We start from the raw sequence: 23,137 nt of genomic DNA, 5'->3' as shown, positions 1-23,137 counted from the left end.
TACAATGGTTGATTTCAATACCATTTGCAAGTTGAGCTAGCTTCCTTACTGCTTCTGGATCTCTGTGCCCAAGACGTCTGTGCCATACATGGATACAGTTCTTATGTGGAAATTGTCTAGCACTGTACACTCTTTCTTTACATTTTAGCTGATAAAGTTCATCTTGGATTTTTCCTATCTGCAAGAGTGTGACCCTTCTTTGAGATGATGCAGCAGTTATCTTTAAAAGTAGCTACTTTTGCATGAGCTTCTTTACTGACAGAAGAATGCTTTCAAGACTGGGAACATAGAGAACATCCTTTTCTGGTATCTTTCTGCTTTGTGCTGATGAAACTGGATAGTGGAGGTAGCTGTCTCCTACTCCTTCTGAAGTCATACAATGACCATTAGCTAAGATGACCTTTTCTGACTTGCTTTCATTAACGTCAGTGAAGAAATCCTTGTTATTTGTCATATGGCTGCTTGAACTAGAATCTATGCACCATATATGCTTTGCACATGGGCCTGTACTGGCATTAAATGCAGCCTCAACACGTGCAGAATCTTCCTTTACAGCTGTTTTAACTCTTTGATGATTGTTCTGCTTTTTAAGCTGATTAATTCTTGCCTTCCAAATTCTGCAGTCTGCTTTAAGGTGGCCAGGCTTTTTACAGACAAAACATTCACTAGTTTCTCATAGATTGCTCTTATATTTAGGAAAATCCTGTGTCTTTATTGCTGTTTTTGCTCTGGATTCATTACTACTGCTTACATGATGCGTTTTTCTCTTGAATTTATCCACAAGTTTGCCTTTAACATACTCTAGTGTCAGCTCATCATCTGGCCGTGCATCTAGTTCAGTCACAATTGTGTCATAACTTTCTGGAAGACCACTGAATAGAAGTGCAGCAGCATGAAAATATTTAATTTCTTCTCCAATACCCCTGAGATGCTCCACAATCTCTAGGGTGTTTCTTATATAGTCCTTCATACTCTGTCCATCACTTAGCTTAGACTGATACAGTTTTCTTGTGATATAAAGCTTATTGCTGAGATTTGATCTTTAATGCACTTTCTGTAACTCATCCCACATCTACTTTGCAGTTGCACATTTGCATATATGCACAATCTGATTATCATCTACACTGAGGGAGAAAGTACCTTGTGCTTTATTATGATCCTTCTCTAGCCAATCATCTGGTAATGGATGAGGCACTTGTTCCTGAGTATATTTCCACGTACCTTCTCTTATGAGCAGCATCTTCACCTTGAATTTCCAGGACTGGTAGTTCTGGTTAGGGAGGCTTGGCACTGAGAACTTGACAGGATTGCTGCTAGTGGACATCTTCTCTGTTTCTCTGTGCTGTTTTTGCTTTTGGCTTCCGTTGCTGTGTTACTCTGGTTTTCTGTGTCACTTTGGGCCCATAATCTGTTGGCAGCCGATTAATCAGGATACTCTCCAAACGTGACAGAGATTGTTTATTCAGGAACAAACAGGAACAATATATGATAAGCTTGATAGATCAGGAATAAATAATTTTTGTGTCTCTATCTATGCAGTATCTACAGCAGGCTGCTTCTTTCATGCACAGACACAGGAAAACAGAAAATACAGTCACATGCGCTCCCCTCTGGGAGGTTTTTATGTTGTTCTAACTTTATGAACAGCATACACATCTAGCAACTAAACACTGATAGACAGGAATGGAGTTGTTGCACCAAACATATTCCAACACCTGTCGCATTTGGTAGTCTTATCTGAGGATGGGGACAAGCCATGTCTAAAAGTCCCTTCAGAGAGCCTTCGATTGGTGGCACCGATGTCCATTGAGCAGGTACCTCCGGGCAAATATTATGTGCCACCTAATCTACAGCCGGAGGTTCTTTCATGGGCACACACCTCCAAATTAGGGTCATTTCGGCATTAAAAGGACCACTGAACTTTTAGAGAAGTCTTATTGGTGGACTCGGATGGTGCGAGATGTCAAGCATTAGCACTTTAGTTTACTGATAGTGGAGTGTAAAATTTGCTATTAATGATTGGGAATGATTCAATGGTACATCCTTAGGATAGGGGTATAGTGCAACACTTCCCTTTAAAAAGGATGCCTAGTGAGATTTTCCCTCATTGAAGGTTGTTTTGGAGTCCATGAATACAGTGTTGTATAATTATATTAGTGTCCTTTATGACCCCCTCTTGTGGTAGGGGTTGATTGGACAGACTGCACAGAAGCACAGTGGATGATTTGATATATTATTTATTCACAATTTATTAAAAGGTAAATTTTATTATTTTTCCACCACAGTCATTGATTTTTATTTGTCCTGTTATGTATGATTTCTTTCAAAGTACAATCTTATTATCTTCTTCCGAAAAAGCTAGTGTCTTTTGGAGAAGAACATTTTACTAAATTTTTAGTTACTATTGGAATAAGCTGTCCACTTGCCTTTTGGTAAACCTTGTTTTATTTTTAATGGAAGAACAGAAATCAAGGAATACTTCAACATGTTAATATGCCTGGGTCTTTTAATCAATACTTCTGAGTTTAAAAATAACAAATTTATTGATTTCAATGAAGCAAAAGCAGATGTTTCACTGAACTATACATATTTCACACTTAGTTCTATTTGACTTTTCTCTATTGTTAGCACAAACAAAGCTAAATTCAGCAGCATGAATGCCATTCAGTTATATTGGATGACAAATGTCATTGGAAACTAATGTCTGAAAGACTGAAATAATGCTGCTGTCAACATACAATTGTAATTCTGTATTGGTCTTTTTATTGCAAAAAACAACATATTGAGCTTACATCTATTTGTATTCTATTAATAAAGAAATAAAGCTAAAATCAGGGAATTATACAATTCATCTTTATCTTTATTTCAAAAGATAACAAGCTTAACTAGAAAGGCCAATATGTTCTTTTCACCTTAGTGAAACAATTGAGTACAGTGACAATGGAATCTAGCGTGAAAGTACTCTGTTAAATTTGAATATACTGTAGTTATGGTGAGTTAACTTCATTTGTGTCAATTGAATGTTTATTCATTAAAATAATGTTTTGTGTAGTCAAAAAATATTTATGAACACTTATTAGTCTTTGGCCTGCAGCCCCCAATGCCCCTCCTAGCCACTCAGCCCTGTTCTTCCCAAACCAGCTTCTCCACCATGACAGAAGATCAGCTCTCCACCCTCCTGTCAAGATCACACCTCACCACTTGTGCGCTTGACCTGCTCCCGTCCCACCTCATCCCTATCTTTGCCACAGTCTTCATCCCAACTCTAACACACCTCTTCAACCTTTCTCTTACAATTGGTGTCTTTCCCTCAAACAGCATGTATATCTTGAACTGTCCTCTCAGCTCTCCTCCTGTTCCCTCTTTGACCGGTTACAATCTGGCTTCCGACCGCATCACTCAACTGAAACTGCGCTAACTATAGTCACTAACGACCTACTAACCGCCAAGAGCAAGTGACACTACTCTGTCCTTCTCCTGGACCTGTCTTCTGTCTTCGACACCATGGACCATTCCCTCCTGCTACAGATTTTCTCATCTCTTGGCATCACAGAATTGGCCCTATCCTGGATCTCATCATACATAACAGACCGAACATTTAGTGTCTCCCTCTCACACACCACCTCCTCACCTCGCCCCTTGTCTGTCAGTGTTCTTCAAGGCTCAGTCCTCGGACCCCTACTCTTCTCCATCTACACCTTCGGCCTGGACAGCTCATAGAATCCCACTGCTTGCAGTACCACCTCTATGCCGATGACACGCAGATCTACCTATCTGGACCTGACCTCTCTTCTTTACTGACCAAAATCCCACAATGTCTGTCTGCTATTTAAGCCTTCTTTTCTGCTCGCATTCTCAAACTGAACATGGACAAAACAGAATTCATCATCTTTTCCCCATCTCACTCTACCCCTCCACTAGACCTAACCATCAATGTCAATGGCTGCTCGCTTTCCCCAGTCCCACACGCTCGGTGCCTTGGGGTGATCCTCAACTCTGCCCTCTCTTTCAAACCACATATCCAAGGCCTTGCCTCCTCCTGCCGCCTCAAACTGAAAAATATTTCCCGGATCCGCGCATTCCTCAACCATGAAACCACAAAGACACTAGTGCATGCCCTTATCATCTCCCGCCTTGACTACTGCAATCTCCTATTCTCTGGCCTCCCCTCCAGCATTCTGGCACCACTCTAGTCCATCCTACACTTTGCTGCCCGACTTATCCACCTGTCTCCTCGCTATTCCCCAGCCTCCCCCCTATGTGAGGTCCTTCACTGGCTTCCTATTGTCCAGAGGCTCCAGTTCAAAACCCTAACCATGACATACAAAGCCATCCACAACCTGTCTCCTCCATACATCTGTGACATGGTCTCCCGGTACCTACCCACACCCAACCTTCGATTCTCTCAAGATCTCCTTCTCTACCCCCCCATCTCTTCTTCCCACAACCGCATACAAGACTTCTCCCATGCTTCCCCCATACTCTGGAACTTTCTGCCGCAACACATCAGACTCTCACCAACAACGGAAACCTTCAAGAAGAACCTGAAGACCCACCTGTTCCGACAAGCCTACAGCCTGCAATGATCCTCATTCTACTGAACCACCGCACAACCAGCTCTACCCTCTCCTAGTGTATCCTCACCCATCCCTGTAGACTGTGAGCCCTCGCGGGCAGGGTCCTCTCTCCTTCTGTACTTGTGTACCTGCAGTCTTCCATTTCAGCTGTCCTACTGCTCCCAAGATTCCTGTGCCAATCCTCATTGCTCATGTGCCTTCCAGCTAGCTGCATCAATGCCCGGGGTCTGTGTGACCACCAGGACTTGGAGATTAGATGATTCACCTCATCTTGTGAGGCTAATATGGAGGTTCTGATAAATTTCTCTGTGATATGCTTCCCAAGATTGATAGGTATCTACTTAAAAACACAAATATATAGCTAGAGATCTGTCAGTCATGCAGAGCAGGGAGAGAAAAAGCTGCTGGGGACCTATCTATTGGAACACTCATCCAAAGCATATAGTCCCAGGCTGACTTTTCAAAGAATGTTGACTCTAAAAGGTAAGCGCCAGTTATAGAGCCATTTTATTTTTTTTTTTGCTGTTCATGGTTTGGACGGCATGAATAAAGGTCACATGGGTGCTGCTGGGCAGGCTTCCCCATAATGCTTTGCAGATATCACATTGCATGATATAGCAAAGCCAATCAGAAGGAAATATCATAACATATAAGCAACGCAGGATCCAACCTTTGGATGATTCTATATAGTGAGAAGATATCAGAGCTCATAGCTCATCATCAATACAGATAGGGAGAGAATTATATAAAAAAATAAACAAATACTACAGACAGTGTGTGTTGTGCAACTGTCATAGTAGAAAAAGAAAAAGGAAAAAGAAAGGTCCAGCTTTGCAAATTCAAGTCCAATTTATTGTTAAAAACAAGTCCAAGACAGAGCAAAAAATGGTATGTTCACATGAGTAACAAGTAGTAGATTACGCGTTTCGAACAATAGCTTGTTCTTTCTCAAAACTAGTTTTGAGAAAGAACAAGCTATTGTTCGAAACGCGTAATCTACTACTTGTTACTCGAGTGAACATACCATTTTTTGCTCTGTCTTGGACTTGTTTTTAACAATAAATTGGACTTGAATTTGCAAAGCTGGACCTTTCTTTTTCCTTTTTCCTGGTCATTGCGTGAAGACTGCACGTGGTCCGGGCTACCCACTACACATACCTTCAGGTGAGCTGGCTTTTTTCTTCTATAGTAAAAAAAGATTAGTGTAGTAGTCTGCAAATATTATAGAGATATAATTTATAGGGGAAGAGGAAGAGGTAAGAGAGGTGGCTGCAACAGTGCCAGTATTTGAAAGCATAGTGATTTACTGTGACTGGTAACTATCCTGCTTTTATTTCAATTTCACATTTTTTTTCTTCAAAAAGTATTTGGAATTGAGAGTCCTCAGTGGTTGATATCTTTTAATGGCTAACTGAAAAGATGGAAACAAATTGCTAGCTTTCAAGACTACTCAGGTCTCTTCATCAGTCATATAGACTCATACAAAATCTGAAGAATCATATATTTATACACAACACAGCATAAATTCCATATTGGAACAGTTCGTAGATAAGGAGTGAAAGTTTTATTGTCCTCTGATTGGAGCCTGGTTCTGTGTTGTGAGGCCCCCACAAGCTCTGAAGAGCAAATTCCTTAATTAATGTAAAAAGTCTTATGTCTTTTTACATCAATTAAGTTATTTGCTCTTCAGACCTTGTGGGGGCATCACAACACAGAACCAGACCCCAATCAGAGGACAATAAAACTTATCTACGAACTGTTCCAATATTTATGGACATGTGATGGACTCAGCTTCTGCTGAGCCCATTTTTTGAGTGGACCCTCTGGGTCATGGCACCCACCCACCGAGGGCGAGCTTACCTTGTGAGAATCCACCTCCTATACAGGGAGTGTCAGGGGCAAGACCAAGGGGGTGGGCCACCACAACTGCTGGGACCAGACGTCCGGCTCAGGGGGACACTAAGTGCAAGTATTTGACTACAAGGACGAGCAAGAAGCAAGACAAGACAAGACATAGGTGTAGGTGCAAGGTATCTTCATTGGGATAACTTCAGAATCACATTCAGTGTACAAACGTGAGAACAAGCAAAACGTGCAAAGTGCGTGCATGGACACGCCAAGGTCCATAGCATGGTAAGTGCCAGGAGGCACGCCTGGGTACAGGTAAAGGCACAATGGCATCGGACTCCGACAGCTGGCAACGATCGACATGATCAGGGCATCAGGCTGCGGACATCAGCTCTGGACATCCGGCCACAGTCATCAGGCTTGTGATCTCTGGCAGCGATCAGCAGGTTCCGGGCATCCAGCAGGCAACCAGGGTTCAGGCAAGGAGGCATGACAGATCTCCAGGCATGATGCGTGTTAGGGAACACACCGAGGTCCAAGGCATGATTCCAGGCATTATGAGTGCTAGGGGCACACCAGGGTCCAGGGTAAGGTGCAAGGCTAGGTGCGTGTGTAGGGGACACACCAGGTTGCAAAGCAAGGTGCAAGGCAAGGTGCATGTGTAGGGGACATGCCAGGGTTCATAGTTCAACAGACAAGACAGGGTTCAAAGTTTAACAAACAAGACAGGGTTCAAGGTTTGACAAACAAGACAGGGTGCATGTATAGAGACACGCCAGGGTCAGGGTTGGATGCATGCTAGGAGCCACATGGGAGGCTCACCTCACTGGCCATTGCACACGGCTGTAACGCCAGCACGAGGCATGGCTAAGGCACAGGAGGTGGGCAAGGGAACCTTCGTGCTAGGAGCCATGCCAGGTTCAAGGCAAGATGCGTGCTAGGAGCCACGCCAGGGTTCAAGGCAAGGTGCGTGCTAGGAGCCATGCCGGGTTCAAGGCAGGGTGTGTGCTAGGAGCCACGCCAGGGTTCAAGGAAGGGCTGCGTGCTAGGAGCCACACAGAAGGCACGCCTCACTGGCCAGTGCACACGACTGCACACAAACATGAGGCACTACTATGGCACAGGAGGCAGGCAAGGGGAACCCACGCGGGGTTCAAGGCAAGGACAAGGCAAGGAACAAGGCAAGACAAGGTAAGACTAGGCGAAAAACAAGGCAAAACAGGGTACGGAACATGGAGCGGAACATAGGCAGAAACAGAGCCTGGTCAGAACGAGGACAGAGTCTAGCAGCGGAGTGTAGGCCAAAGCCCAGAGCCGGGGAAAAGGCAGAGCCTTGGGACTAGTCAGGGAGTGTGCTAGGGAGCACCAGAGGACAGAGTACGGAAGACCAAGCTGAGACAAAAACATGAGAAGTACTACAAGGCTCAGAATAGAAAAGACCAGACATGGTGAAACAGGCAAAGCAGAGAACAGAGGAAGGACTACAAGTCAAAGAATAGCTAAGGCTAGACATAGCAAAACAGGCTAAGGCAGATAACAGCGGAAGTACTACAAGGCAAAGCAAGGCAAGGACAAACATGGCACGAGAGACAACACAAAATATGGCACGAGACAAGAGGCAGAGTACAAGCATAGAGCGCGTGCAGAGATGCACGACAGGGCAGAGTGCAGGGGCACAGAAAACAGGGAGCGCCCGAGCAGACCAAGCAGCCATGCAGGGAAGCAACACAATAATCAGGCCCTGACCATAGGGAGGGGCGGTCTGATATAGCACCATAGCACCAGTACTTCTGGGTCAAGACCAGGGGAGAACTTCCAGTTCAGATCCTCCAGGATCACAGAGAGCAGTCACATGACCAGGGATTCCAGACATGCAGAGATGATTGCAGAACCAGACAGTACTGGAACCTAGGAAAGGTCACATGATCAGGGGTTCCAGACATGCAGAGATGATTGCAGAACCAGACAGCACTGGAGCCTAGGAAGGACACATGATCAGGGGCTCTTGGAACACAGAGTTGATCACAGAAGGCAGAGCAGAAACGCAGGCATCCTGCAGCCCAACAGTCATGAGGTGAGTGTGCACACTGCTCTAGGGAACATGCAGGATAGCAGACATGAGATGCGCATGCACACCGCTCCAGGGGTCATGAGGCAAAACAGACATGGCGGACGTGACACGACACAACTGTTTATCACTCTCCCATAATGACAGTTCTGTGCTGTGTTGTGTATAAATATGTGACTCTTCAGATTTAGTATCGGTCTATATGCCTGATGAAGAGACCTGAATAGTCTCGAAAGCTTGCAATTTCTTACCATCTTTTCAGTTAGTCATTAAAAGGTATCAAGCACTGAGGAGTCTTAATTCCAAATGTTTTTCTATCTATTTGCTAACATGGTACAAAGATATACGTTTTTTTCCATTCATTCCTAATGCACAAGACAGCAGCAAGCCAACAGGATATTTCTTAATGAACGAAAAAAATCTAAACTTGGTGTTTGTCAGAGTGAGTTTGCTTGTTACAAACGACTGTACTGAGATTTTATGTTTCCTGTTAAATTCTTATTGGGAATGAAGAAAGAATATGAACTAAAATCTATACACTTAACAGTGACTGTCTGTTTTATGTGTGCCATAAAATATTTATTTATACACGTGCTTTCATGGGCAAATTTGATATCTGTACATATAATACCAACGTTGCCGCATTTGTCTTCATGGATGTTTGCCTAGCTTTTTTTGTTCATTCCTTTTAATATTTGGAAATCAAAGAGATTGAAACCACAAATAAGGCTTGTACTATTGAGAAATAAGTACTGCAATATCGTACATCTATAGTGGTCAAGTTTTTGACAAGTCCTACCTTGTGGGTCACGGAACCACAGTCTGTATCAATGTCAATTTGGGCAACAGAAAAGTTCTTCGCCTCTTCATGCATACACTTGATAACCACCACTTTGAGGAAGTGCAGCCCCTACCAGGGTTACCAAACTGCTTGAGTCTAGAAGTTCTGTCACTAGTGCACCGTTCACAGTCACCCAACATACCCAAGGCCTCTCGCCATAATGAGGAACAGTGCTTCTGGCAGGGTAGGTGAAATAGGAGTAGTGCCAGCCTATGCTACAGTCCATCAACTCTGAGATCAAGGGAAAATTGGCTGATATATGACCCGGGGCATGACACATCCAACAGACAATGTTATGGAATGTACTCATTAAACCATCTATGACCCCTTCTGGGACTTTGGGTGCCCTTCAGTAGTGATCTGACAGGTGAATTTAGGTTCCCTTGACTACACAGGGAGTTCTTCATAGGCAAATATCTTTTCACCCAGTTTAAAAGGTGATCTGCTGTCTTGGTATCTCCCTGGGCAACCCCGTTTTGTACAGATTCAGGTAGTGAGTGTAAAAATGTGTCCACCACAACTCTTTCCACCATTTATATCAGATAGCAGATCTCATGCTGCAGCTATTTCTGAAAAAGGTGAAACAGATCTAACATCTGGGGCCGGCGAGGCTTGTCCCTTTGGTAACTCCAAAGGTGCATCCGAAGTGCCTTGATGGACTGGGTTATGCTAAAAAGTGCAAGAATCTCCACATTCAGCTTTCTGTACTCCTTGCCATCCTAAAAGACAAGATCTTAGTGCCCATTCTGTGGTTCCTGTGTAACATACAGAGCCAGGACTGCACTGGAGGCAGTCTCTCTCTTTCCACCATTCTATCATACACAGTCAGTAACACTTCAATGTAATAAACCAAAGTCATTTTTTGCAATGCCCCTCTTAAAGTTTTCCTCAGCTTGATATCATCACCTCGGAAAGGGGTTGGTGCGAGTTCACTGACTGTCTCTTCTTCTGTCAGAAGAGCAATTTGCTACTAAAACTGATACTCCTGGATTAGGAGATTATTGGTTACTAGTTGGAAATGCTGTAGTTGCTGGTATTGCTGTTGCTGTAACTGTGACACCCCAGAGTCTGGTTGTCACAGTGACATTATCTCCCTCTAATGGGTAAAGTCATGCTTGGAGGCAGAAAGGGACCCCCATGCCAAGCAGCATAGATTAAAAATCACAATTTCCTGCTGCAGGTCAGAAAAGGGAGCTGCCTTATAAATTCTGGCCAGCAGAGGGGGTTGGTGAGTCAGCTAGAAATCAGCTGAGGGAGTTGTCATGGAAATAAAACAGCTGTGAGCTGTGAGGAGAAATGATGACAGTTAAGGACTTGAGGTAAAAGGATCTTTCTGGAAGATCCTGTGAGATAAAGACAGGGAGCTGTTCAGAAGGGAGTTCAAGACAGGCAGCTGATCTGACAAGCGGAAAAGGACACGAGCAGAAATGAGAGGCTCTGGGAAAGCTAAAATACTGCATATAGCAGACCCCTGAGCGAAGCGCTAATAAAGAGAAGAGGGACATCAGAGTCCTAGGCTGACAGGAGCTGTACGCCCTGATAGCCGAATCTGAAAGTACAGGGGATTGTAAATTCCTGTGCACATTGATCACCTGAGGGCATGGCAGTGGATAAGGAGCCCGAGGCCGACGGTGAAGAGAATGGTACCCATGGAATAGGCTCATGCTGACAGCCATACAGGTTAGTGAAACCATCACGAATAGAGGGTCGCAGCATAGTTATATACAGCGGAGACCCACACACAAAGCGCAGAAAGGAAGGTCCTAAATCCCCACCAGGCAAGGTGAATCCCTTGAATGCCTCCAGGTGAGCCGGACTCATTTCATCACCTGAATGTGGTACTCCGGACTGCAACCTATTACCAGTAAAAGGTAAAGAAAGTGCACCTCTCTGTGTCTTTCTCTCATTTGTCTGCACCCCAACGTTTACAGCCATTTTGACTATTTAGTTAACATCTTTGCCCTGGGACTACAGCCCTACCTGTGGAGGGCTACAACATCATAGCTGTGCACAACATCCATCCCAGAGAAGCAACACCACAGCGCTAGTCACCTCTGACTAGAATACCACAGGTGGCGTCACATATTTCACCATCTATAAACATTATCTTTATTTTTACCACATAAATACCACACAACTTTCCCCTATTTTATTACTGGACGCCTATGGGCCACGAACCGGGTCGCCGCCTCCGTGACACCGTCCCCCATGAAAGTTGACGGGCCCGGTACCGAGTACCCCCAGGCCCCGCGGGGCGCTCCATAACTGCAATTGATGCTGCTGCAAATTAACCTGGACCAACTGCTTAATCATGAGATCATAGATTACACCAACCAACCAATCAAAAGACCTATTAACCATAGAAAACCAGACAGGGTGTACTTATTAAATATTATTTTATTTTTATTTATATTGTACAAGTGGTTATATAAAAAACAATTAAAAACAAAAAAGTGCATGTATAGGAACAATTTAACAAAATTGTAAAATAAATAGGACCCAATTTACATATCAAATATGCATACGTCATATATTATAAAGTGACCATTTTCCAAAAGGATTATAAAAAAGTGCAATTACATAAAAATAATTATAATACCATAAAAAAATAAATAAATCACAATCATAAAAAGTGCCATGTGCAATGTGCAAAATTGTCACGTAGTGATATTATATCATATTCAAAAAAATGGAAGAGGAACCACATGTGCCTTTAAAAACATCAAATGTGTATATCCACAAGGTTTTTCACATATACAAGATAAGGTGCAAAGTGCCTGTGCAATAGAAACCATGCACATTATATAAAGCAATCAGTGCCTCCTTTTTTTGGAAAAATGCAGCCAATTATATTTAGAGAGGATTTAGCATAAATGGATCTTTACCTTTAAGGGTCACCACGTCCCTATCACGCTTTCCCCAATGCGCGTTTCGGAATCCTTCCTTCACATTGCTGTGTGAAAAAGTTCCCACCAGCTTTTGCCATAAAGTGAGACCAGGGACTCTTTTTTTACAGTGGCGGAGGAATACAGTGCGGAAGGATACTTACCTCCCGTCATTGGATTCCTGGAGCCCCGTAGAGAGCGGTCGCATCAGCTGATGCTGCTGTTCTCCACGGGAAATCGGCGTGGGACACTCGTGGATTTCTGCAGATCAGGGAGTATATGGCTTGTTTGTTATTTTCATTTTTTTTCATAGATGACACTGGCTTCGGGGAACAATGTGACAAGAATTGGTGAGTATGTACTCTGTGTTATATGTACTGTATGTCTATATGTATGTATTGTATGAATGTATTGTATGTAGTATGTATGTAGTATGTATGTTGTATGTCTGTAGCATGTAGTATGTATGTAGTATGTACTATGTATGTATGTTGTATGAATGTAGTATATATGAAGTATGTATGTATGTATGTTGTATGAATGTAGTATATATGTAGTATGTATGTATGTTGTATGAATGTAGTATATATGTAGTATGTATGTAGTATGTATGTATGTTGTATGAATGTTGTATGAATGTTGTATGTATGTTGTATGTCTGAAGCATGTTGTATGTATGTAGTATGCACTATGTATATATGTTGTATGAATGTAGTATGTATGTATTGTATGAATGTATGTTGTGTGTAGTATGTATGTTGTATGTCTGTAGCATGTTGTATGTATGTAGTATGTATGTACTATGTATGTATGTTGTATGAATGTAGTATATACAGTGGGGCAAAAAAGTATTTAGTCAGTCAGCAATAGTGCAAGTTCCACCACTTAAAAAGATGAGAGGCGTCTGTAATTTACATCATAGGTAGACCTCAACTATGGGAGACAAACTGAGAAAAAAAAATCCAGAAAATCACATTGTCTGGTTTTTTTTCATTTTATTTGCATATTATGGTGGAAAATAAGTATTTGGTCAGAAACAAGCAATCAAGATTTCTGGCTCTCACAGACCTGTAACTTCTTCTTTAAGAGTCTCCTCTTTCCTCCACTCATTACCTGTAGTAATGGCACCTGTTTAAACTTGTTATCAGTATAAAAAGACACCTGTGCACACCCTCAAACAGTCTGACTCCAAACTCCACTATGGTGAAGACCAAAGAGCTGTCAAAGGACACCAGAAACAAAATTGTAGCCCTGCACCAGGCTGGGAAGACTGAATCTGCAATAGCCAACCAGCTTGGAGTGAAGAAATCAACTGTGGGAGCAATAATTAGAAAATGGAAGACATACAAGACCACTGATAATCTCCCTCGATCTGGTGCTCCACGCAAAATCCCACCCCGTGGGGTCAGAATGATCACAAGAACGGTGAGCAAAAATCCCAGAACCACGCGGGGGGACCTAGTGAATGAACTGCAGAGAGCTGGGACCAATGTAACAAGGCCTACCATAAGTAACACACTACGCCACCATGGACTCAGATCCTGCAGTGCCAGACGTGTCCCACTGCTTAAGCCTGTACATGTCCGGGCCCGTCTGAAGTTTGCTAGAGAGCATTTGGATGATCCAGAGGAGTTTTGGGAGAATGTCCTATGGTCTGATGAAACCAAACTGGAACTGTTTGGTAGAAACACAACTTGTCATGTTTGGAGGAAAAAGAATACTGAGTTGCATCCATCAAACACCATACCTACTGTAAAGCATGGTGGTGGAAACATCATGCTTTGGGGCTGTTTCTCTGCAAAGGGGCCAGGACGACTGATCCGGGTACATGAAAGAATGAATGGGGCCATGTATCGTGAGATTTTGAGTGCAAACCTCCTTCCATCAGCAAGGGCATTGATGATGAAACGTGGCTGGGTCTTTCAACATGACAATGATCCAAAGCACACCGCCAGGGCAACGAAGGAGTGGCTTCGTAAGAAGCATTTCAAGGTCCTGGAGTGGCCTAGCCAGTCTCCAGATCTCAACCCTATAGAAAACCTTTGGAGGGAGTTGAAAGTCCGTGTTGCCAAGCGAAAAGCCAAAAACATCACTGCTCTAGAGGAGATCTGCATGGAGGAATGGGCCAACATAACAACAACAGTGTGTGGCAACCTTGTGAAGACTTACAGAAAACGTTTGACCTCTGTCATTGCCAACAAAGGATATATCACAAAGTATTGAGATGAAATTTTGTTTCTGACCAAATACTTATTTTCCACCATAATATGCAAATAAAATGAAAAAAAAAACAGACAATGTGATTTTCTGGATTTTTTTTTCTCAGTTTGTCTCCCATAGTTGAGGTCTACCTATGATGTAAATTACAGACGCCTCTCATCTTTTTAAGTGGTGGAACTTGCACTATTGCTGACTGACTAAATACTTTTTTTCCCCACTGTATATATAGCCACACACACATACATGTATATATATTACATGCTTTATTATGTACTGTATAGTGCCCTCACTTGCTATGTACAACACCGTCTCTTACCCTATTCTCTACGTCGCGGTCACGTTTGGTAGTTCTGGTTGGTTGTTCAGCGTTAGTTTTGGGTATCCTCTTGTTTGAAACTTTTCACTCATCTCGTCATGTCTCTTTTGCCTGATTTCAGGTGTTGAAACTATGCGGTCAATCCTGTCATGTTGGGATTTAGGTAGAGCTGTCTTGACGTGTCTTGGGTGGCAGCTAGACCAGTATAGTAGACTATTGCGGTCTGTAGGTTTGACGTAAAGGTCACTTGTAAGGGTGCCTGAGTCAGTTTTAGAGATCATGGTGTCAAGGAAACTGACAGACTGTGTGTTGGAATGTAAGGTAAAGGTTAGGTTCGGTATACTCTGGTTGAGGTCATGTACAAAGTCTGTGAGGCTGTTGGTGTCGCCTGTCCATACACAAAAGATGTCGTCTATGTATCTGAGCAGGTAAGAGCATGCTTTCTGTATAGATGATGTATGTAGACAAAGTCAGCCTCAAATTTACTCATAAAGATGTTAGCGTACGGGGGGCTACATTCGCCCCCATCGCGGTCCCCCATTCCTGTAGGTAGAATTGGTCCTCAAAGAGGAAATAGTTGTTGTTGAGGACCAATTTGAGTGTATCGGTACAGAACAATTTCTGGGGTTCGCTAAGAGGGGATTGTAGATCTAGGAACCATCTAACAGCCTCGATACCAAGATCGTGATCTATACTGGTATATAGGCTGTTAACGTCTAGGCTGGCTAACAAAAAGGAAGGAATGTCATGGAGAGTTCTTGCGTGGTTCAAAAAATCACCGGTGTCTTTGAGGTAAGATGGAATTTTTGGTACTAGTGGAGTGAGGATCTTTTCCAAGGTTATTGACAGGGGTGAGAGGATAGAGTCGGTAGATGCCACTATGGGTCTACCGGGGGGCTTTTCCAAGTTTTTATGTATTTTGGGGAGTATATAAATGACTGGAGTTATGGGACTTTGTTTGTGCAAATACTCCGCCAGTTTAGAATCAATTGTACCCAAATTTAAGTGGAAGTTGATCAAATTGTCTATCTTTCTCTCTATGGAGTAGATACGATTTGTGGGGATGGGTCTGTATGTCGTGACGTCAGAGAGTTGTCTCTGGATTTCAGACAGATAGTATTTCTTATAAAGTACTACAATGGAGCCACCTTTATCAGCAGGCTTTATGACAATGTTCTTGTTGTTCTTAAGGCTTTTCAGTGCTAATGATTCTTCTCTATTAAGGCTATGCTTAAGGTGGTATTTACCGTGTTTGATTTCATCTATATACTTATCCACAGAAGCATTAACAAGTGAAATATACGTCTCGACAGGATGATAGAAGCGGGGTGGTTGATATGTGCTCGGGATCTTGAGTCCAAGATCTTTGAAAATGAACGTCTCTTGGGTGCTGGTTCCCGAGGAGGAAGGTACCTGGTTGGTGTTTATGTCTCCGCCATCTTTGTCAAAATGTACCTTAAGTCTCAAAGAGCGGTAAAAACGGTTTAACTCTTGGTGTAAGAGGAACGGATCAAAGGAGGGAGTGGGGCAGAAAGAGAGGCCCCTCTGGAGAACTCATATCTCGGCAGGTGAGAGGCAGTAGGTGGAGATGTTGAAGACAAGATTGTTCTTACCTGAGATCGAGTATTGGGGCGTGTGTCCATCTGGGGGTCCTCGTCTGTTCTTTCTTCCTCCTCGTCTGATACTGTGCTTGGGGGTACCGGGGGTTTCTTGCGCAGGTCGAAAAAAGACTTGGGTGGTTTCCCACCGCGTCCTCCTCTGCCGCCCCGTCCACCTTGACCACCATCCGAACCTGAAGAGCCTGATGAGCCATATCGGTTTCTGTAGGGGGGACCATCTGGAAGTGTGGTATACCGCCATCTATAGACCTGGTTTTTGAGATAGCCGTCCTGGTCTCTCAGAAACTTGTTCTTTTTTCGTGTTTTCAGTTCGTTGGTGTAGTCTTGCAGAGTTTTGTTGGCTCTTGCCTTAAGGCTAGCGAGATCTGTTGGAGAAAGGGTGTTAGTCAACTGATTTTCGATAGCAGCAACCTGATCTTTGACCTTCTTTATAGTCTCCTGGAGAAATTTGATGGTCAACACCATTAAATCTATGGAGCACTTATTTAGAATATTTTCAAAAAGTTGACAATATTCCTCGTTGTCGCTGAAGAGGGTTGGTCGTAATGAGACCCTGAGTCCCCTCGGAATCCGCTGTGCCTTCGTGTATTGAGCTAGGGTGTACGCATGCAATTCAAAAGATGAAAGTTTCTTCAATTCCTTTTCATAATCCCTCGATTTCACCTCACGGGTGGGGATATTCAGGAAATTGTCAGTTTTTCTGACCGTAGAAAGGATACTAGATCTTTCTTCTTCGTTGAAGAAGACACCGAAGGAGGCCATGAAAATTGAGAAGATATGGTTTAGAGGGGGAGACACCTGTCTAAAATAAGTCAGATATAAAGTAGATATGACAGGCTCAAACCCCAACTTAGGTGCTCTGGGGAAAAAAAACAAAGCTAAAGTATAGGAGTAGCCCCGGCACACTAATAACATGAAAGTAGAGTCTTTGCAACGACAGTCTTTTTTGTTGTGATTTTATTTTTTGTGGAAAAAGGTGGTGTTACAATCCAACGTTTCAGCTCTACATCTCAAGCTTTCATCAGGGATATGACTACAGAATATACAATAAAAGAACAAAAATCAATGTATAAACTTTATAAAACAAAGCCCCCCGTACGCTAACATCTTTATGAGTAAATTTGAGGCTGACTTTGTCTACATACATCATCTATACAGAAAGCATGCTCTTACCTGGCTCAGATACATAGACGACATCTTTTGTGTATGGCCAGGCGACACCAACAGCCTCACAGACTTTGTACATGACCTCAACCAGAGTATACCGAACCTAACCTTTACCTTACATTCCAACACACAGTCTGTCAATTTCCTTGACACCATGATCTCTAAAACTGACTCAGGCACCCTTACAAGTGACCTTTACGTCAAACCTACAGACCGCAATAGTCTACTACACTGGTCTAGCTGCCACCCAAGACACGTCAAGACAGCTCTACCTAAATCCCAACATGACAGGATTGACCGCATTGTCTCAACACCTGAAATCAGGCAAACGAGACATGACGAGATGACTGAAAAGTTTCAAACAAGAGGATACCCCAAAACTAACACTGAACAACAAACCAGAACTACCCAACGTGATCGCGACGTAGAGAATAGGGTCAAGTTCATCAACACCTATCACCCGTTCTCTCCTCTAATCAAAAAAGCAGTCCTTGAACACTGGCCCCTACTAGAAAAGAATAAACAGGGGAAAAGAACCAATCACACAGTGCCTATATAAGATACAATAATTTCAAAAGAATATATAATAATAAAATAATCAATATCAAAAGTGTGCTGGAATCAATCCCCCAAAAAAAAAGGGGATGGCAGACCATCCGGGTATAAATGAAAAATGAAAAAATTCAAAGATGGGTTGAAATAAAAACCAAGATGAAAAAGAAAAAAATAACAATAATAATGAATGATACAATATAATATAAAAATACCTTTATTGAAATATTGGCACAACAATTAAATACATAAAATTGTGTATATATATAAAATAAAATAAGATAATATAATGACATATACAACCACAAAAGCAATATATTTATGGACAATGGAAAAACCAGTCCATAACAAAAGGCTTAATTAATGATCCAGATACAAAAAAGTGCATAAATAAAGTGACATAAAATATCTAATAAATGTGCCCAAAAGTGCAAAAAAGTGCAAAAAGGTGCTGATGTGCAAAAGAATTATGCATATAAATCGCCGTGAGGCGAGTACAAGACACAAAATAAATAATACCTGTAAGCCAATTGGTGCTATATGGGTTGTATAAGAACGCGCCCCGACGCGCGTTTCGGAAATAGAATCTCCTTCGTCAGGGGGATAGATATAATGTAGCGTAGATCGACGGTTTATTTATAGGGGAATCAATTGCATACAAAGTGCCATAACGACGCATGCGCCGTCACAAATACCCGGAAGTCAAAGACAAATCCAGATCATGTGATTAACTGCTTCCGGGTTATAGAGTCATTAGACGCCGTTGCTATGCAGACCAAAATAATAACAAATGCGTGTAATTTAAATACTTGCTAAACAAAGTTAAGATAGCAATATATGTAACGGCGCATAAATGAAGCGGCGGCATATGGCACAATAATTAGATAATGAGGAAGGACATGGGCAGAGAACATAACGGCGCATGCGCAGACGTGGCAAAACGGATCCTGGATGGAGGCAAGCAATATAGCGCCGCCACCATACAAATCACCGATGCCAAGAAAGCGCATGCGCACAGTCAAATGCCAATGACTGCCTCATACAATTTAAATGGGAAACAATGAATACTAAGAATAATAATAATACCATATGCAATTTTATGTAATCACATAAAATTGTGATACATATGAATGTGACATATGTGACAGAAAAACATATAAAAATAATAAACAAGCATATAATATCATCATGCATACAACTTACATAAGTGCAAGTGTATATATATATAAATAGTGCCACAATATTGCAGTAATTATAAATGCAATAATAAATAGTTTTTCATTGCTTCCTTCTTCCAAAATTGATGCAGTGATCCTCATAAAACAAAATAAGATAGCAATATAACAATATATGTAACGGCGCATAAATAAAGCGGCGGCATATGGCACAATAATTATATAATGAGGGAGGACACGGGCAGACAACATAACGGCGCATATGCAGACGTGGCAACACGGATCCTGGATGGAGGCAAGCAATGTAGCGCCGCCACCATACAAATCACCGATGCCAAGAAAGCACACGCGCACAGTCAAATGCCAATGACTGCCTCATACAATTTAAATGGGAAACAATGAATACTAAGAAAAATAATAATACCATATGCAATTTTGTGTAATCACATAATGATTGTAATACGTATGAATGTGACATATGTGACATATAAAAATAAATAATCAATAATAAACAAACATATAATATCATCATGCATACAATTTACATAAGTGCAACTGTGTATATAAATAAATAGTGCCACAATATTGCAGTAATTATAAATGCAATAATAGATAGTTTTTCATTGCTTCCTTCTTCCAAGATTGATGCAGTGATCCTCATAAAAATACAACCGACATAACACTAAAAAAAGGTAAAAAGAAAATGATTAAAAATACACAAATTATAAAAATGGAATGAACGAGAGACTCTCATTGAGACCAAGTGGGGACACAGTACCTAGTGTCCATATCCACTGTGTCTCAAGTTGCGCAAGGAGTTTACTGATATTGCCCCCTCTATCACCCGTATACACCATATCGATGCCAATGCGTCGTTATGGCACTTTGTATGCAATTGATTCCCCTATAAATAAACCGTCGATCTACGCTACATTATATCTATCCCCCTGACGAAGGAGATTCTATTTCCGAAACGCGCGTCGGGGCGCGTTCTTATACAACCCATATAGCACCAATTGGCTTACAGGTATTATTTATTTTGTGTCTTGTACTCGCCTCACGGCGATTTATATGCATAATTCTTTTGCACATCAGCACCTTTTTGCACTTTTTTGCACTTTTGGGCACATTTATTAGATATTTTATGTCACTTTATTTATGCACTTTTTTGTATCTGGATCATTAATTAAGCCTTTTGTTATGGACTGGTTTTTCCATTGTCCATAAATATATTGCTTTTGTGGTTGTATATGTCATTATATTATCTTATTTTATTTTATATATATACACAATTTTATGTATTTAATTGTTGTGCCAATATTTCAATAAAGGTATTTTTATATTATATTGTATCATTCATTATTATTGTTATTTTTTTCTTTTTCATCTTGGTTTTTATTTCAACCCATCTTTGAATTTTTTCATTTTTCATTTATACCCGGATGGTCTGCCATCCCCTTTTTTTTTGGGGGATTGATTCCAGCACACTTTTGATATTGATTATTTTATTATTATATATTCTTTTGAAATTATTGTATCTTATATAGGCACTGTGTGATTGGTTCTTTTCCCCTGTTTATTCTTATATTTCTGTGTTTTGCACAGGGCGGTCTTTCTTTTCAAGGATGGATTTTAAAACCAGGGAATCATCCTGGCAGGGCCAGGTGAATGATGTGTTTGGGAAAACTGGCACTACCACTACAATTTTTGATGGTCTAACATTAGACTCTCTATCTAGATCTATTAAGAAATTATTATTTAAACGCACACGAATATGGTGGACAAAAGCCTTCTTGGAAAATTATATAAAAAAACAATTAATACCTAGAGGTTTGAGAGTACGGGTGACCCCGTCGTTTATAGTTGAAGATGAAGTTTTCATAGATTCATGGGAGAAAATTTGCAATGAGACTTCCTGGAAACTTATGGAGCTTTTAATTGGTTTTAATGCCAAATCCATTACAAGTGTAGACAAAGAGTTGGATGAACTATTTAATAAAGCTAAGTCTAATCTCTCTCCCGAACAATTTATTAGTCTTAATGGGTCCCTTGATAAAGACTTGGAATCATTAGTTAAGGATATACAGCGTAAACATATTAATAAACTGACTAGGGACCAAAATGATCTATCTTCACGGAGGATTTATTACTGGAAAAGACATATCAATGACAGTCACAATAGGGACCGTTCCATGTCCATTGCTTCAAATCATTCAATCGGTGATGCCTCTGTTGCCTCCTCTTCCGCCTCTGTATCCTCTATGGTTACTCCCAAAAGGAAAAGGAATTTGCGTTTTCTTCCTAACAAAAGGAATTATTCTCCGGAATTAAATTCCAATCAGTTAAAGGTAATTAATTTAAGTACTCATACTTTTTCATCTACTGAACTTGACATTTTAAGTAAGGGGTTAATGTTTTGCCCTACGGCGAAATTTGACTGTTTTACGGCAGTCAAGGATTTACATTTATTTGCTAGGAAGTTATTGTTTAAACGCATCTTTCATGATAAACAAACTTTTGATCTTTTCCCGACAGAGGCGGAACAGAAGGCGTTAACTGATTTGGAGCAGTTGTCTAGAGAACATAATATTAAGGAAGGTGAGGTTCCACAGGTCATTAAAAAATCATCCACTAAATTTCCTCCATTGTCAACCTGTCCAAGTGTTGATGTATTTGTTAAGACAGTGAGTAGAGAATTGCATAACATCACACCAAAGATACATATGGACAATTTGAGCAGTGAAGAAAGATTGAGTCTTAAGAGATTGGTTGGTCTGCAGGATGTTGTGTACAAACAAGCGGATAAGGGTGGAAATGTAGTGGTATGGCCAAAGAACATGTACGAAATTGAGGCATATCGCCAGTTGAATAACCCTGAATGTTATAGGAGGTTAACATTTAACCCTCTATTGAAATTTCAGGCTGAGTTAAAATTATTCCTACAGGATGCTAGAGACGATAACATTATCACTAATGATCTCTTTTTGTCTTTATTAATTTCAGAGCCAACCATTCCCACCCTTTATCTGCTTCCCAAAATACACAAAAACACCAATATACCACCAGGCAGACCAATTATATCAGGGAGAGGCAATTTCTTGGAAAATGTCAATAAATATATTGATTTTATTTTGCAGCCTTTTGTTACATCCCTCCCATCTTACACCAGGGACACCGGTGATTTTCTCAAAAAGATTGATGGTATGCACATTGATAAGGACTCCATGTTAGTCACATGTGACGTGGAGTCTTTATATACCAATATTAAACATGACGATGGAATCGCTGCCGTATCTTATTTTTTACAACATTCATCTTATTCACGTTCATTTGTTGTATTTTTTACCAATTTATTAAATTTTGCCTTATGTCATAATTTTTTTATTTTCAGGGGGTCCTTCTTCCTACAGACCCAGGGAACGGCGATGGGTGCTTCTTTTGCCCCATCGTATGCCAATCTGTTCCTGGGTTTGTGGGAGAGGGACCTCTTTTTATCTGGCAATCATGTATCGATTGAGAGCGTCCCATTCTGGACGCGCTACATCGATGATGTGTTTTTTATTTGGCAAGGTTCCCCCGACATGTTATCTAAATTCATTGAAACACTTAATTTGAATGACATCAATGTGCATCTTACCTTCCGGTGTAGTTGTGAGGTTATTGATTTTCTGGATGTCAGGGTGGTGAGGGATAGTCATGATTGTTTGCAAACTGATTTATTCAGAAAACAAACAGCAGTTAATTCTCTCCTTCATGCTTCATCTTCACACCCTCGTAACCTAATTAATTCCATTCCAATTGGGCAATTTTTGCGCTTAAGACGCATCTGTTCTACAGAGATGGATTTTTTGAGACAAGCAGAACTGTTG

The sequence above is a fragment of the Dendrobates tinctorius genome, unplaced genomic scaffold (genome assembly GCF_039654945.1).
Source record: "Dendrobates tinctorius isolate UK_male_01 unplaced genomic scaffold, ASM3965494v1 ptg000250l, whole genome shotgun sequence".
NCBI lineage: Eukaryota > Metazoa > Chordata > Amphibia > Anura > Dendrobatidae > Dendrobates > Dendrobates tinctorius.
The sequence above is the reverse complement of the archived record's forward strand: the minus strand, read 5'-3'. Positions refer to the sequence as shown.